The sequence below is a fragment of the Arachis stenosperma genome, chromosome 7 (assembly GCF_014773155.1).
Source record: "Arachis stenosperma cultivar V10309 chromosome 7, arast.V10309.gnm1.PFL2, whole genome shotgun sequence".
Taxonomy (NCBI): Eukaryota; Viridiplantae; Streptophyta; class Magnoliopsida; order Fabales; family Fabaceae; genus Arachis; species Arachis stenosperma.
The window spans coordinates 84523830-84528763 of record NC_080383.1 but is presented as its reverse complement, the minus strand read 5'-3'; the positions used below and the strand labels follow the sequence as shown (position 1 = coordinate 84528763).

General features: G+C 39.8%; 1 non-coding gene across 1 annotated transcript; it reads left to right on the top strand.

The window, feature by feature from the left end:
* The first annotated feature begins 1497 nt into the window (after positions 1-1497).
* On the top strand, positions 1498-1605 carry LOC130942734 (small nucleolar RNA R71). The gene has a single exon (XR_009071293.1). It is a non-coding gene; the product is annotated as a small nucleolar RNA R71 (small nucleolar RNA).
* Positions 1606-4934: the final 3329 nt, after the last annotated feature.

Genomic DNA, 4934 nt, shown 5'->3' with positions numbered 1-4934 from the left:
ATATCCTTGGGCCTTAAACACCATGGATTCTTCATTCACTTGAATGATCAACTCTCCTCCATCAACATCAATCACAGCCTTTGCTGTGGCTAGGAATGGTCTGCCAAGGATGATGGATTCATCCATGCACTTCCCAGTCTCTAGGACTATGAAATCAGTAGGGATGTAATGGTCTTCAACCTTAACCAGAACATCCTCTACAAGTCCATAGGCTTGTTTTCTTGAGTTGTCTGCCATCTCTAGTGAGATTTTTGCAGCTTGCACCTCAAAGATCCCTAATTTCTCCATTACAGAGAGGGGCATGAGGTTCACACTTGACCCTAAGTCACACAAGGCCTTCTTGAAGGTCATGGTGCCTATGGTACAAGGTATAGAAAACTTCCCAGGATCCTGCCTCTTTTGAGGCAGTTTCTGCCTAGACAAGTTATCCAGTTCTTTGGTGAGCAAGGGAGGTTCATCTTCCCAAGTCTCATTTCCAAATAGCTTGTCATTTAGCTTCATGATTGCTCCAAGGTATTTAGCAACTTGCTCTTCAGTGACATACTCATCCTCTTCAGAGGAAGAATACTCATCAGAGCTCATGAAAGGCAGTAGTAAGTCCAAGGGAATCTCTATGGTCTCAGTTTGAGCCTCAGATTCCCAAGGTTCCTCATTGGGGAACTCACTGGAGGCCAGTGCACGCCCATTGAGGTCTTCCTTAGTGGCGTTCACTGCCTCTTCTTCCTCCCAGAATTCGGCCATATTGATGGCTTTGCACTCTCCTTTTGGATTTTCTTCAGTGTTACTTGGGAGAGTGCTTGGAGGAAGTTCAGTAATTTTCTTGCTCAGCTGACCCACTTGTCCTTCCAAGTTTCTAATGGAGGATCTTGTTTCATTCATGAAACTTTGAGTGGTCTTTATTAGATCAGAGACCATGGTTGCTAAGTCAGAATTATTCTGCTTAGAACTCTCTGTCTGTTGCTGAGAAGATGATGGAAAAGGCTTGCTATTGCTAAGCCTGTTTCTTCCACCATTATTATTGAAACCTTGTTGAGGTCTCTCTTGATTCTTCCATGAGAGGTTTGGGTGATTTCTCCATGAAGAATTATAGGTATTACCATAGGGTTCTCCTAGGTAATTCACCTCTTCCATGGAAGGGTTCTCAGGATCTTAGGCTTCTTCCTCAGATGAAGCATCCTTAGTACTGTTTGGTGCATTTTGCATTCCAGACAGACTTTGAGAAATCAAATTGACTTGTTGAGTCAATATTTTGTTCTGAGCCAATATGGCATTCAGAGCATCAATCTCAAGAACTCCTTTCTTCTGACCAGTCCCATTGTTCACAGGATTCCTCTCAGAAGTGTACATGAATTGGTTATTTGCAACCATTTCAATCAGTTCTTGAGCTTCTGCAGGCGTCTTCTTCAAATGAAGAGATCCTCCTGCAGAGCTATCCAAAGACATCTTGGATAGTTCAGAGAGACTATCATAGAAAATACCTATGATGCTCCATTCAGAAAGCATGTCTGAAGGACATCTCCTGATTAATTGTTTGTATCTTTCCCAAGCTTCATAGAGGGATTCTCCATCCTTTTGTCTAAAGGTTTGGACTTCCACTCTAAGCTTACTCCATCTTTGTGGTGGAAAGAATTTTGCCAAGAAGGCATTGACTAGCTTTTCCCAAGAGTCCAGGCTTTCTTTAGGTTGAGAATCCAACCATATTCTAGCCCTGTCTCTTACAGCAAAAGGGAATAGCATCAGCCTATAGACCTCAGGGTTAACCCCATTAGTCTTGACTGTGTCACAGATTTGCAAGAACTCAGCTAAAAACTGATGAGGATCTTCCAGTGGAAGTCCATGAAACTTGCAATTCTGTTGCATTAGAGAAACTAATTGAGGCTTAAGCTCAAAGTTGTTTGCTCCAATGGCAGGGATTGAGATGCTTCTCCCATAGAAATCAGGAGTAGGTGCAGTAAAGTCACCAAGCACCTTCCTTGCATTGTTGGCATTGTTGTTGTTTTCGGCTGCCATGTCTTCTCCCTTGAAGAATTCGGTCAAGCCCTCTAAAGAGAGTTGTGCTTTGGCTTCTCTTAGCTTTCTCTTCAAGGTCCTTTCAGGTTCAGGATCAGCTTCAACAAGAATGCCTTTGTCTCTGCTTCTGCTCATAAGAAATAGAAAAAGAAGAAGAGAATGTGGAATCCTCTATGTCACAGTATAGAGATTCCTTGAAATGTCAGAGGAAAAGAGAAATAGTAAGAAGAAGGAGAAGGAGAATTTCGAATTTTAATAGATAAAATTCGAATTGTGCATTTAGAAGGAGTAGTACTCCATAAATAGAAGGATGTGGGAAGGAGGGAAGAGAATTTTCGAAAATTCAATTAAAAAAATTTGAAAACATTTTGAAAAATGTTAATTGATTTTCGAAAATCAAAGTGGAAAAGAGATAAAGTGATTTTTGAAAAAGATTTTGAAATTAGAAATTAAAAAGATTTGATTGAGAACTATTTTGAAAAAGATGTGGTTAAAAAGATTTAATTAAAAAGTTATGGGTTTAAAAAGATGTGATTGAGAAGATATGATTTGAAAACATTTTTAAAAGATATGATTTGAAAACAATTTGAAAAGATATGATTTTGAAATTGATGACTTGCCTAACAGAAAAGATATGATTGAAACATTTAAACCTCTCTCAACAGAAAAGGCAACAATCTTGTGATGTTCAATCAAATCATTAATTGTTGGTAAGTATCTTTTTAAAAGGAAAGAAATTGATTTTGAAAACATTTGATTGAAAAGATTTGATTTGAAAAAGATTTGATTTGAAAAACTAAGAAAAATTGATTTTGGAAACAAAATCTTCCCCCTGGCACTATCCTGGCGTTAAACGCCCAGAATGGTATACATTCTGGCGTTTAACGCCCAAAATGCACCCCTTTTGGGCGTTAAACGCCCAACCAGGTGCCCTGGCTGGCGTTTAAACGCCAGTCTGCCTTCTTCACTGGGCATTTTTGAATGCTCAGCTTTTTCTGTATAATTCCTCTGCAGTTGGTTCTGAATCTTCAATTCCTTGTATCATTGACTTGAAAAGACTCAAATTAAAAATATTTTTGGATTTTTCTATTAATCAAAATGCAACAAGAATCAAATAACAATGCATGCAAGACACCAAACTTAGCAGTTTGTGCACTACTGACACTAACAATATGAGAATGCATATGAGACACACAAAATACTTCAAGTCAATAGAATTCAAAGATCAAAACAAGAAATATATGCATGAATTCGAAAATTATAACAAAAACATGCATTTGACACTAAACTTAAGATGAGACTCTAGACTCAAACAAGAAACATAAAATCTTTTTGGTCTTTTTATGGTTTATAAATTTTTTTTTTTGTGTTTTTCGAAAATTAAGTGGAAAAAGGCATCAAAATTCTTAATGAGAATTCCAGGAATCAGTGCAATGCTAGTCTAAGACTCCGGTCCAGGAATTAGACATGGCTTCACAGCCAGCCAAGCTTCCAAGGAAAGCTTCGGTCCAAAACACTAGACATGACCAAAGGTCAGCCAAATCTTAGCAAATCACTGCTCCAAGAGCAAGATTGATACGAAATCAACAAGCTCTTGTGGTGATAAGTTGAAACCTCGGTCCAATCAGATTAGACATGGCTTCTCAGCCAGCCAGATTTCAACAAATCATCATGAAACTCTAGAATTCACCTTCAAGAATTTCGAAAAAAAATACCTAATCTAAGCAACAAGATGAACCGTCAGTTGTCCAGCCTAAACAATCCCGGGCAATAACACCAAGAACTTGATGTTGTTGCCGGATCTTGGCATCTGATGTTACCACAAGCTTGCTCAAAACATGAACAATCCCCGGCAACGGCGCCAAAAACTTGGTGCGCGAAATTGTGAACAATACTTTTTCACAACTCAAATAATCCCCGGTAATGGCTCCAAGAACTTGGTGCGCCTAATACCATGGCATTACACAACTTCGCACAACTAACCAGCAAGTGTACTGGGTCGTCCAAGTAATAAAACCTTACGTGAGTAAGGGTCGATCCCACGGAGATTGTTAGTATTGAAGCAAGCTATGGTCATCTTGTAAATCTTAGTCAGGCAGACTCAAATGTATATGATGATGATGAACGAAAATAACAGAAAAGGTAAAGATAGAGATACTTATGTATATCATTGGTGTATGAGCTTCAGACAAGTGTATGAAGATGCCTTCCCTTCCGTCTCTGCTTTCCTACAGTCTTCATCCAATCCTTCTTACTCCTTTCCATGGCAAACTTGTGTAGGGTCTCACTGTTGTCAGCAGCTACCTCCCATCCGCGCAGTGAAAGCTAATGCAGAGCACTCTGTCACAGTGCCGCCAATCACCGGTTTGGTTCCCTCCCCTACCGGAATAGAATCACTCTTTTGCGTCTGTCACTAACGCCCAGTAGGTTACAGGTTTGAAGCACGTCACAGTCATTCAGTCATTGAATCCTACTCAGAACACCACAGACAAGGTTAGACCTTCCGGATTCTCTTGAATGCCGCCATCAGTTCTTGCCTATACCACGAAGACTCTGATCTCATGGAATGGCTGGCTCGTTTGTCAGGCGAGCACTCGGTTGTCAGGCGATCAACCATGCATCATGCAATCAGAAATCCAAGAGATATTCACTAAAGCCTCGAATGCTTGTAGAACAAGAATGGTTGTCAGTCACCTTGTTCATAGGTTGAAGAACGAGTGATATCTTAGATAAAGAACAAGTGGAATTTGAATGGAAGAACAATAGTAATTGCATTAATACTCGAGGTACAGCAGAGCTCCACACCCTTAATCTATGGTGTGTAGAAACTCCACCGTTGAAAATACATAAGAACATAGTCTAGGCATGGCCGAATGGCCAGCCTCCAAAGTGAGTTCAATCATAAAAACATGATCAAAAGGCTC